The sequence below is a fragment of the Phyllostomus hastatus genome, unplaced genomic scaffold (assembly GCF_019186645.2).
Source record: "Phyllostomus hastatus isolate PE091 unplaced genomic scaffold, TTU_PhHast_1.1 phas_contig_40, whole genome shotgun sequence".
In the NCBI taxonomy this organism is placed as follows: domain Eukaryota; kingdom Metazoa; phylum Chordata; class Mammalia; order Chiroptera; family Phyllostomidae; genus Phyllostomus; species Phyllostomus hastatus.
In genome coordinates this window covers 61,701,679-61,714,934 of record NW_025333872.1, presented here as the reverse complement: position 1 = coordinate 61,714,934, position 13,256 = coordinate 61,701,679, and the positions used below count along the sequence as shown (strand labels likewise).

The following is a 13,256-nucleotide window of genomic DNA, read 5'->3' as shown; positions in this document are numbered from 1 at the left end:
TATTTGCCCCCTGAATGCTAACTCTGCCCAAGGAATGGCCAGAGTGAAGGCTCTGCTAAGATCAAGAAACTCCCAAGAGATTACTGTTGGAAGGTCACATTAGCAGAATGACTTGGATTTGAACAGTTCTTCAAATCCAGTATACCTTGGACCAAGCTATCTATATTTAATATCTAAATGACTGAGGCCAAAGCATTGCAAGAACCAAAAAAGGTGAGAAAAAGAGTTATTCCTGTAAGTGTGACAGTGAGTCATGTGACTAAAAGCAGAAAAATGGAATGTATTTGTCTGTTTCTCTCCCAGATAATTTAGCTCAGAAGGACACCTGCTATTATTGAATTTTTTTCCCTTTCGAACTCATATTTTGAAGTTGTTCCTGCCAGTGTGACTGTACTTGGAGACAGGGCTTTAAGGAGGTAATTTAAGTTAAATGAGATCATAAGAGTGGGGTTCCAATCTAGTAGGATTGGTGGCCTTATGAAAAGAAAAAGATGGAGCAGTCTCTCTGCATATTCACTTATCCAGGAAAGGCCACATGAGCACACAGTCAGAAGGCAGGCATCTGCAAGCCAGGAAGGGAAGTCTTACCAGAACCCGGCTGTGCTGACACCATGACCTTGGGCCTATAACATCCAGAACTGTGAGAAAATAAATTCCTGTTGTTTAAGCCAACAATCCATGGTATCTTGTTATGGCAGCCTGAGCTGCCTTAAACAGTACCACAAAAATGTTCTGGGGACATTGGAGCACTGAAATGAAGCTTGCATCAGGCTTAGTGCAAGATCCCAAGACCAGAGATGGAGCAGTGTAGGTAAGACCAGGGTCCAGAATAAAGACAAGGCTGAGACTGTCTTTATTTGATGGAGAAAAGTCATCAACAAAGCAGCATCAAACCAGGATTTAGCATGGTAAAAAGCTTAAGCTTTGGACTTCAACTAGGTTAACTTTTTCTGTACTTTCTACACATTATAAGCCTTTAAGTAAGTTACTCAACTACTTCATTCTAATTCTAGTACTTTACTACTATTTCTAAAATGGAGATAATGCAATTAGCACATAAGCCACTGTGAGGATTAAATAATTAGATATGAAATGACTAGTTTTTGGCACAGTGTCTGGCACATGCTAACATTTCAATGAATTTGTAATTAACTACAGGTAATAGCCAAAGTCAGAGAGCTTGGTGTCTGAACTGTCTACATTCATACTCCAAATATTTATTACAAATATACTCTCTGACAGGCAATATTATGGGTGCTAGGGACAGAGCAAAGAGCAACACAAAGCAAAACAAAATAACCTCCCTTCACTGAGCTGACATTCTAGAGAGAGCTAATTATTCCAATGACAAAACCTAAAGTTGACAGGACCTTGAGTCCCCAGCCATGTCCCACCATCCTATAAGCCTTGCTCTGGGCAACTCACACAGTTCCTGGGAATGGCTAAATACAGTATATGGGGAAAAAAAAAGACAAAGAAAATGTATGCTGTCAAATAGCTTGTCACATATACAGTAAATATCATTCATTTCTCTTTCAAAAATGCATGAAGGACTTTTGTTTGACATGGCATTTTGTAAAAAGCTACTTATCCCCCTTGTTTGCTAAAAGCATTTCTTCTCCCTCATCTCTCCCCTCTGGAAAGACAGGGTTTAGATAGACAGCTTTCTCTGCCTGCAAGTACACCTCAGTCTACCCATTGTCCCGTCATGTTCTCTTTGCTTTCCCAACCCTTGTTTCTGAAACATTTCAGGCTGACAAAAAGGGGAAAACAGATCTTAAAACAAGTTGGGAAATTAAAGCCTTACAATGACAGGTTTCTGAAAGGTACCCCTGTCTGCTGCCAGCTCCTCTCCGCAGGGCTTGCGGAAGTCTGCCGGCGCAGCCTGGCAGCCCCAGGGGCCGGGCAGCTGTGGGTGCGTGTCCTCCCTTTCCCCGTCACTGTTCCTCTCTCCCTCTTGATCTGGATGCAAGCTAGTGCGTGCGGGCTCTTGCTGCACAAATAATTGCAAGCTAGATTTCTGTTTGTTTGGTGGCCATTTGCCATGTTATTTATGTTTATGTCATTATTGTGTCACCCCTATGCAGGGCTGATTGATAAATAGATTTGGTTATGATTAATAAGCCATTTTTTTCACAGTTAAAATTCTTCTCCAAGACACATCTCTGCAGTGGTAGAGTGGTAAAACAGGTTCTTCTTTTGTGGCCTCAGAAATATGCCTTATTTTCTTTTATTATTTTGAGGCAACCTGAGTTCATATACATACAATTCAAAATCCAAACAGCTAAGGGAAGCTGTTTGGAATGAGTGGCCTATCATGGTGTGCTTAAATATAAGACAGGACAAAAGTAAGAGTAAGTGTTTCTGCAAAACTTCAGTGAATGCATAATTGGGATAAATAAATAACCACTAGAAACAAGGCTGAAAGAAAATTCAACTTATTCCAAATCTTTTTTCTTGTTTATAAAAGTTTGGTTTTCCTTCCTTCTTTCCATATAAATACATAAAAATATTCTTATTGCAGTAAATTTCTTTCTTTTGCTTTATCATATGGATCATGGAAAATATGATTTTACATTTGGTTGCTCTTCATACACAGTTAAAAACTAAGAGTGTCAAATGAATACAGGGTGGGGCAAAAGTAGCTTTACAGTTATTCATATAAGAAACTGTGTAATAATTAACAAATAATAATACAAGAATAAACTCTATGTTTGTATACTCAAACCTGTAAACTTACTTGTGCATATAAATAACAAATAAACTCTTACAAAGAGAAATTCTTCTTTTATAACTAGAACACCTCTCCCAGGACTAAGTCTTTGTTAGTAAGATAAATTCTGGAAATAGACTTCAGAGTAAAGACCTCAGTGTTTGTTTCTAGTCTTGTGGAAACAAATAAAACGCTGACAGAGAATGCTATAATATGCCATCGTTGTTTAGAAATAAGGTACCTTCCAGAGTGTTCTTTATTGCCTTTTGAGGGTTGGATATTGCTGTCCTTAGCCACACTACCAGAGAACATGCAGCTTCACAAAACAGCAATGGCACCGTTAGAGCCATTTGAGCCCTGCCTGAATGCTACATGTGCTCTATTAAAATGTCAAACGTTTGGGAATATTGGAGTGATTATAAAACCGTGTAATTATGTTCACTTAGGTTTGAGTCTTTATAGATGGGATTTAAAAGAGTAGAAGAATATGTTTTCCATCATCCTTCATACCTTCTTATTGTCTATAAACTTGCAACCCCACGTCAAAAGCTATCTCAAGTGCTATTCCTTTAGATAATAAGTGGGATCATTGTTTTGATCCACACTTGCTTCATTGAATCTGGATGTTAAAATGTCTAATACTTCACATGCAAACTACAGTAGCATTGCCTTCCAGTTCTGAGGACAGAACAGGGAATGGGATAGGAAAATATCACATAACTTTCAAGTCCTGGTGAAAGGCTACTTGGTTGTGAGGGAAATGCAGATGTGTGGAGATGAGACATGACAAATAGAAAGGGAGTTTGTCACTAAATCACAGAGCAGAAGAAGGCTTTTAGAGCAGCATTTCCAGCTCTGGCTGCACAATAGAATTATCTTGGAGTGTTCCAGTTTCTGAGAGTGACTAACCTGTAAGTTAAGACCATAGAAAAGAATTGGTATATAGGACATAAAAATAGATTTATAACCCAGCCTTTCTCTGTTCTTTTTAAAAAACCTTACATGTTCAACAGTCATACCTTTCTTTGTTTTGGTGGGGATTGCATGGGGTGAGGGTGTAGATTATCTGTCATTTACCCTGAGTAGGCATCCAGTAAATGCTTGGTTGTTAATCCGACTTCGTTTCCAGCTGCAGCCCTGTGGAGTGGAGTTGAATGGTGCCTATACCTGGGAGTAGGCGTGCATGTATATGTAATGCTCTGTGTGAATAAAAAGCAAGATTAGTTCTTTCAGAAATGTTCTCTCCATTATTATTAAAGATAAAAATAAAAAATGTAAGTTCCCACAAATGCTGCAAGCGACTTTTTCTTACAGTGTACCCTTTTACATTTTCAATAGCATTTGTTTGTCTTTCTTGAAAAAGTCCTCCATTCAAGGACCACATTGCAACCATAGATCATTTATGTATATTTGTAGATGATAGACATTTGAAATTACCGTGACAGGTGTCTTCACATTGTTTCTGCTGATCTGATAAAAAGTATATTGCCAAAGAGTCTGGAGGACTTGAATTCCTCAGAATAAATCTGAAGCACTCTTTCAAAATGAGAATTGCTACAAAGAAGCATTTTGGAAAGACGTGGGGGGTGAGGTGAACAGTTCTTCAGATGAAAATACGGTTCAGTAAAACAAATGTGTTTCTTTAATGGAGACTGTAAATACTGCGCTCTAACTGATGCACCATTGTCGCAGTCCTTAGAATTGTTTTCTCCCACCATCTGCATACTGGCCCCAGGAAGCCCAGAAGAGACCCAGTGAAAACAACTCCATTCGTGCTCCTGGTGAACTATTTCAATATATTTCAAAATAAGAAATGAGAGTTTATTAAAGAGACAAAGAAATACTAAAGGCTGAAGACTAAAAAGTACAGAGAATCTCATTTATAGATGGTCCATCAGTGCCAGCATTAATGTGTAAAACCAGTCAGTGGCAGCTGTGTAAGTAATTTATGTGGGAGTAAAAATTGGTTTTATATTACTTTTGCTGTGGAAGATAACATTCCATAAGCATATCATATTTTTAATCTTGACTTAAGAAAAGTACTGCTATGGCAATATTTTAAATGAGTTACACTTATCTCTTTGCAAGGAGCTCCTTCTCTTCCTTGCATGTCCTTGCCCCCACATCCACTCTCCCCCACCCAACTCCATCCACCCTTTCCCTTAGCCAAAGGCATTTGTGAAATATGGAAGTAGTTATGTCATGCTGTTATTTGGGGTATGCTTAATAAATGCCTCCTATATTTCAGAGGTGGTCTGAGGAGGTCAGCTAATGCAATTTCACTTTGATTACTTATTTGAATTTTGGATGCAAAGAACCCTGAACCAATTGCCTGAATTTGTCATAATCGTAATTTAGTTATCCACAGCTGCATTATTAGATTTAGGGTACCTTCAAGAGTATATTGATTATCACAGCTCTTGATTATCTAATAACAATATTCATAAGATGCCCTTTTCTCCAGCTCCATTTCCCTGACTCACTGAATGGGAAATTGTTTTATATTTTCTCCTTATCCAGTTGCAGCTTCCCTCTGAAAGTTAACAGATTACAATGACACAGCAATATAAAGCAAGACTGTAGGCCTCTTCGGATGTTATACACTTGTCTCCGTAAATTCTTCCTTACCCCTTTCAATGTACCCTTGTTACTACCACAAGAAGTCTACATTATAAACTCAAATACAAACATGACATTCCAGAGCTTAACATGGGACAGTGGCTCCTATGGCACACTTTTAAAGAGAGAGGTCATATGAGGAAGCTCTTGAACGAAAATATGAATCTTGTTCAGGCTAAATGAAATAATCAAGTGGGAACATTAACATGAACACATACCAACCCTAATAAGTTAATATGCTTTCAAAGCAGTTATATTTTACATTTTATATTATCATCTAAAGGAAAAAATTGATCATATAGAACTTTTCATTCAAATGATTTATTAATCTTTTTAGCAAAGTGTTTGAGAGCAGCCAAACTCTTTCAAGAACTAGTCTAAGCAGTAGAGATTTATAGTAAATAAGACATACAAGGCCTTAGCCTTCATGGAGCTTACAGTCTGTTGAGGATACAGGCAGGTAGAGAGGCAACGATGTCACTTTATGGCAGGGTCTTGGACTGGAGGGAATGGGATCCTACAGAATCTAGAGAAAGGACACCTAGGGGAGAGAATTATCAGAGAAATCTTCCTGAGGAAAGTGACACCCAAGCTGAGACCAAGAAAAAGGGAAGAAATTAGCCAGGCTGATTGGGATCGTGATCAAGGCAGAAGAGCAAGAGCCTAACATACTCAAGGAATTGGAGAAGTTCTGGATGAAAGACTGAGCAAGGGCAGGGTGGAGTGAAGGCAGAGGAGACCGGAAAGCAATCAGGACCCTACTCATCATGCAGGGTCACCGCAGTCAGAGAGACGCAGAATGAGGGGCAGTTTGTTGGCTGTGGTTTTCGAGATTTGCAGTAGGCAGGATGAAATGATCTAGTGCAGGCGTCCCCAGCTCCTAGACTGTGGACTGGTCTGGGCCTGTTAGGAACCAGGCCACGCGGTAGGAGGTGACCTTGAAGGTAATGCACTTGAATCATCCTGAAACCATCCACCCCACCTGGTCCATGGAAAAATTGTCTTCCATGAAACTGGTCCCTGGTGCCAAAAAGGCTGGGGATTGCTGATCTAGTAGGTAATGTGTACGTATAATTAAGATGTAGCTGAATTTCTTAAGATTTCTTGGTTTTCTAGAAAAAATTTTGACTTTCCTGTTATGTTTATAATTCACTGAATGATATATCTGTAGCTATCTTTCTCAACAAATTTCAGGATTACATACTTAAAATATTATCAATGAAGTGGAATTTTCCTATTCTAATTATCTTTAATTTCTCTGCATGTTTTTCAACCAGAAATTGATATAATTGAAAATGTTGTGGCTTGCTCTATAGAAGCACAAAATAAAAAATATAACAGTCTATAACATTGCGAGTCAGTTCTGTGGAAGTTTAATTCCCCATGCTTGTCAAAAGTTGTTAAAACGTTGCTTGCCTTTTTTGAATATAAAATGTGGGCAGACCGTAGTAATATATCAAAAAATGACACTTTGTCAAAGAGGGCTTTCATGGGAGAATGTTCTGAATAAAATGTTTTCTTTTTAAAAGAGTCCGACCTGTTTAACATTCCAAAGAAAACACAAAAGAACACAAAATGCCTGAACTTACTGCCAGTCACAACAGTCAGTTTCATTTACCCTTTCATACACTTTTTTATATTCCAAAAATTGTTCCCCCAAAGGAATTATCAGTTCTATTCCATGATAACCCTGGTTTGAAGTAAAATAAAAGTAGTTCTGACCCTTCTCAAAATGGATTCCTTTCAGACTTACTAGCACTTCTAATAGTATGAAGATGATACAGCCAGCTCTGTCTACCGGTAGAGCCAGTGTAATTATACGTGAGGCAACAATTCCCTTATCTGTGAGGAACACTTGCTGCAGTTAACTGCATTTCAGTGTCTGGCAGATGAAATAAAGAATTAAAATCTCAAACTAGTTAGTTTCTCAGGTCTCCCTCACCCCCACCCAGTCATTTTAAAATCTTTTAGCCTAGAGGAAACGGTAGCCAGAAAAGCAAAGAAAACAGATAGTATTTGACGGCCTGAGCAAGATGATCGCAGCAGAGACGCCAGTACGTCTCCCAGCTTCTGGATCTTCGTCGTACCTCTCCATCAGGGCGACTCCGTGATGGTCCCAATCCTTCGGACCTGGTGAAGATGTCCAGTGTTAAGATAGTGACTGATTCTTGAAATATTCAACTTAAAATCAATCAATAATTGGCTTCGATCTCAATCTAATATCTAAATAGGAGGGATATCTGTATCTGTTACCTACATTCTTTGCAGAAAATGTGCCTGAGTAGAGCTCTTGAGTGGGAATATCAGTCATTCATTGTTTAGGGAACCAAGGAGCGAGCCTGAAAGAAACAGGAACAGATGGCATTTGAAGTCATTGAGATCCCGTATAGCTTCAAGGCATCCTGGTATGCTACATAATAGTACTAGTGTGAAGAGAAGAATATTCTACACAGCTTCCTGGAATGTGTAAGCTGAGTCTGACTTTATATAGCCTGCTCCGAATTAAAATTCCTAAAGTGTGGGTGGGGATACAGCAGGTTTGAGCCAGCAGGTCAGAGAATGTGAGGAATGGATTCCCCCAATTATAGGGGCTCATTATAGTGGAGAGGGCCCAGGTTTTAATAAAATATTTGAAAATTCTGCACATATTAGTGTGAGAGGATATTACTACTGGGGGCAATACTTAATTTTAATTAACTCCCACTGTTATGCAAGGGAGAGAAGTATTTCTTATGTGTGGTAGTGGTGCTAGTTGTAAGCATCTCAGATTTGAGAATGCCTTAGACCTCTGAGACAGAGAGCTGAGGACAGTGAGGAGCAGATCTAGGCAGTGAGGCTTTGCACTCTGTCTCCTTCACTTAACCATAATAATTATGTGACCCAGGGCAAGTGTCTCAGCCTGCCCAAGCCTCACTTTGTTTATCTGTAAAATGGGCCTAATAATACCCCCTCATTCAGCATTTAGTTCATGCCTAATACATATTCAGTACCTAATAAATGGCAGCAATATCATTAATAAACAAATGTGCACAGGGTAGCAGTTTTGCACACCAAGCACACCAAGGAATGTAGGATATTTATGGATGTAGTTTCTCACTGTACCAGGAAACCAACCCTGGGTGGCTATGGTGTGTGTTTTAGAAGATTCTCATATTTTGTACATCAGGAAAAACAGTTCTACATTACTAGCCATTCTCTCTTGGTTCCTGGTATACAAGTTATGTAGTTTGTTTAAATAGAAGTTAAATTCAGGACATTGCCTTGAAAACACTTTCTGATTACATTATTGCATTGATTCAAAGAAAGGGAGGTGCAGAGGCTTGTTGCACACATGTGAAGCACTGGCTTAAACCAGTAGCTCCTCTTGAATGTACTAAGAGAAAATTTTACTTATAAAATTTAGATCCCTTTAAAGCTTAAACAGTCATGTCTTTGATTATAGACTATTATTGCCTGGTAGGTTAAAGAATCTCTCATATGCATAGAGGAAGCATCAATGACATATGAGTACATTTGATTCTACTACATAATGGCCATGCCAGAGAGCCTGCAATCATACCTAGTATAAATGGCCTCTATGGACTCACAACTGTAACCAACAGGAGATGCAAACTGATTCTGAATTACTTTACTATTAAAGTTTCACAGCACTTTTTTGAGCTACTTTAAAAATTAATTAATTTCAAAAGGGATGAGGCAGTAATAGCAAGGTTTCACTAATTATGTTTAAATTAAATATAAGCATTTAAAATAATCATTCTAATATAAGAGTCAGGCAAATAATCATTAAAAGTAGACTTGGTAACTTGAGATTTATCATTTTGAAATCAGTCATGTCTTCTTTTTAATGAGTTCTTTCCTCTATAAATGAAAGACAAAATGTATTTCTCTGAAGTGTTCCCTAGAAGTCAAACTTGTCTTGGGTCAGGCTTGTCAGTTTGATACTGAATCATTGCAAAACAATTCTGCTTCATTATGGTATTCTAGATGCACAACTATAATTACTATTTGTTAAATCATTTCTAACTTGACCTACATTTTAGTCCTATAAATTTCTTAGAAACATCCTAATAACTAGAAAGAGTTTATTACTCACAAAGAAAATAGACTTATTTTGAAAAACAAAAGCTTTATGGAAGATGGAGGACTCTCTGAGGAAGAAAAATTTTAATAACTTTTTTATTTAATTTTTAATTAAAATAATTTATTACAACTTTAAGAACAATGAGGAATAAGACTTTGAATAGCTTAATTTAATAAATTGTAGATATACAAGGTCTGTCTGGAAAAAGTCCAGCCATTGGTAATATAACAAGAACAGTTTGCATGACATCGATGTAACCTGTCAGCCAAGGACAGTGTACTGGAATGCGCATGTGTGAACAATGACTATTTCACTGTACTAGTCAGTGGGGGTGGTAGATGCCATTGAGTGAGCATGTGTACTGTGTGGCTGTCACACAGTACACATGCTCACAAGTCAATTTTGTCACATTCAAAATGACTGAACAAATAGAGCAACGAATCTGTATCAAATTTTGAGTTAAGCTGGAACACTCCTCCACAGAAACTATTCTGATGATCAGAAGGCTGCAGCTATGAGCAACTGGTGATTGGCAGCTCATGCCAATAACGTGCCTGCTCATGCATCATGTCTCATGCAGAGTTTTTTGGCGAAACTTCCAATCACCCAGTGACTCAGCCCCCCTACAGCTCAGATTTGGCACCCTGTGACTTCTGCCTTTTCCTAACACTAAAATCACCTTTGAAAGGGAAGAAATTTCAGACTGTTAATGAGATTCAGGAAAATACAACATGACAGCTGATGACAACTGGGAGAACTGTGTCCCAAGGTGCCTACTTTGAAGGGGACTGAGGCATCATTGTCCTGTGTACAATGTTTGTTGTATTTTGTATCTTCTTCAATAAATGTCTCTATTTTTCATATTATGTGGCTGGATACCTTCCAGACAGACCTCATATACTCCAGACTTTATATTTGTAAGAATACACAAATATATTGATATAATAAAATTTGTATATATGTTTGTATATGTTTTAAAAATAACCACTGGCACCCTGGCCAGGTGGCTTCGTTTGAGCAGCATCCCATATACCAAAAGGCTGCAGGTTTGATTCCCAGTCAGAGTGCGTATGGGAGACAACCTATTGAACCTTTTGATGTTTCTCTCTCATATCAATGTTTCTCTCTCTCTCTACCCCTCTTCCTTTTCTCTCCATCTCTCTATCTAAAATCAATAAATATATCATTGGATGAAGATTTTTTAAAATAATAATAAATAAAAATTTAAAATAACCATTGGCTAATTCTTATATTCGAATGTTACTCGTTTAACATGTACCCTGACACATGGCAGGTGCTTAATAAATATTGGTAAATTAAATGAATAAAAATATTGATAAATTTTATGAAATGTCTTTTAAAAGACTCTCTTTTAAAACCATTACTATATCTTACCTTCTACTTTAAGCTGCTCAACTAAAATAACTAATAAAGCTGAAGTGCTTCTACTTACAGACTTGAAGGTGGTATGTTTTCCTGTAGTCAACTGCTTTTCTGTGTCCTGGAATTAGTACAACTGTTAAGAATCTGAAAGTGAGCAGTGCCTTTCTGGCTAGAATAGGGCAATTTAAAAGGCAAGATAGCTTGTTTTGTTCCTTGTATTAAATACCTACAATTAGTTATTGTCACATTTTTCTTCTGTTGTAAAACTGAACTAATTAAAGGCACTTACCCTTAGGGGATGAATTCTATAATAAACGTTGAGTGTCCTCTTGAGTTTAGCATTTTAATTATTCATAATTATAATGATTTCTGTTTATTTGAGGACTTTAGAAATAATTTTAGTTTATAAAACAAATTCAGGAGCAGAGTAGTTGAGGTTTTGTTTATCTTATGTTGAGGTCAGCAGCCTGTGAACATGCCAAGAAATTCTCACAAGCATTGGAGCCCATTTTCTGGCTTACAGGTGGGCACTGTTGATGTGCCGTGTCCTGATACAACTGAAGGCACTCATTTCTACTTGTTCTCTAGAAGTATTTGGGCAATGTTGGGATTGTAAAGCAAAGAGTTGACAAGGATTCAAGTGGAAAAACTGGAAATAATGCAATACAGTTTGAATCAAAGAAGAGATGCAATAGATTTGATAGCTGGCTATTAACCAAATATATAAATTTTTAAAGTCTTTCCTTTTCTTGAAAGAAGGTGTGTGTGTGTGTGTGTGTGTGTGCGCTGTGCAACTTAAATGTATGTGCACGCAATGGATCCAAGCAAAAGATGGATATTCAAGATGGGTAATGTGGCCATTTTGGGCTAGAATAATTTTTATGTCTACTATATTCAAATATATATTAGTGAGAATAATGTATTGGAACAGGGCTCCTACAATCTATTTAGATGTCATATACATTCTTAATAATAGCCTGAAATAATGAAATCCCACCTTACAAAAAAAATGTCTGGCCCTTGCTGGTGTGTCTCAGTGAATGAGCGCCAGCCCCTGAACCAAAGGGTCACTGGTTCAATTACCAGTCAGGATACATACCTGGATTGCTGGCCAGGTCCCCAGTAGGGGTGCACAAGAGGCAACTACACATTGATGTTTCTCTCCTTCTCTTTCTCCCTCCCTTCCCTTCTGTCTATAAATACATAAACAAATAAATAAATAAATCTTTAAAAAATGTTTGGCATTGCAAATTTGTTTCATTGCAATTTTTTTCATTTTCCCCATGTTTTTCTTTTCTTTTTGTGCCTCTAATAACACTTTAACTTTAGAGCCAGATATGTACTCTGCAGCTAGAGAATTACTCAGGTCACTGGATAATCTATATTCAACTTAGGAAGAAACACAATTGTTTAATATATTCAAGTAATAGCAAAGGTAAAAATAATTGATATGGATAATATCATATGACTATAAAAAGGCCCCTCTGGGAAACACAGTATTCACATTTTTAAGGAGAGTACATCTAACCACTCACACCTAAAAACCTCAGCACAACCAAGGTTCTGCTACAAGAATATTACCTGAAAGACCATGTGGGTAGCACTCAGTTTACACGTCCATCTCTGATGAAAGGGAATTAATAATTATAGAATCTGAGGTCTAACTCAAATGTGAGCTCTTGCTCTTCATCAGCAAATTGTTTAATAAAGAGACTGGAAGTACTATTTTAAAAAAGAAAAGAAATGTTCTGATCATCCACAATATATTTCTCCTTCCCAAAACAAAATTTTAACCACAGCTACTGAGGAGCAGAAGGAAAAAAAAAAACACAGACTGGAAAATCACGTTGACTCTGTCTCTACCTCCAGGTACTAACAAAAGGGAACAAGCCCCAAAGACAGGCCATAAGTGAGGAAAGGCCATGGAACAGCCACCAACCAGATAATCGTCGCTGGAACAATTGGGAAGTGTCTGAATGTAGGTATGTGTATGGAAAATCTTTGTGTGCTTGTGCATGCCGTTACCAACTTTCCCCACTCTCATCCACGCTCTACACCTGCCATCTCATCAGCCTTTTGAAAGCACTTCCTGGTGTGCCCTGGCATCCATGCACATATGCACTCAGCCACTTGGAAACCCCCAATGGCTCACCAACGGGAAGTCCTCCTTATTCTTCTGGGGTTTTAAAACATCCAACAAAACAAGTTTAAACTGCCTCCAGTTCTCTAGTCTTAAGTGTTCCCATATAAAACCCTCCCTCCCTATGGACATAGAGCCGTATTTCCTGAACACAGAAACTCCTTATCTTTGCTGTCTCCACTGTCTGAAATAACTCCCAATTCCTCTTTGCTGGCTTTAGTTCTGGTTTCCCTCCAAGGCCTAAGTCAAATTTCACCTACTCTATAGACCCTTGTTGCTTTCTCCACCCCTATATTTGCTTTTTTCCCAAACTTCTG

At 37.9% G+C, this 13,256-nt stretch overlaps 1 protein-coding gene across 5 annotated transcripts in view; it reads left to right on the top strand.

Annotated features, from left to right (window-relative positions):
• The window catches only part of HS3ST5 (heparan sulfate-glucosamine 3-sulfotransferase 5), a 256,859-nt gene that overhangs the window by 146,862 nt on the left and 96,741 nt on the right, over positions 1-13,256 (top strand). For 3 of the 5 annotated variants that reach the window (XM_045843793.1, XM_045843794.1, XM_045843795.1), the window contains exon 3: positions 12,669-12,781. The gene's annotated coding sequence lies outside the window, so the exon portion shown is untranslated. The remainder of the gene's footprint in view (positions 1-12,668; positions 12,782-13,256) is intronic. The other 2 variants (XM_045843796.1, XM_045843797.1) reach the window with 1 other exon arrangement.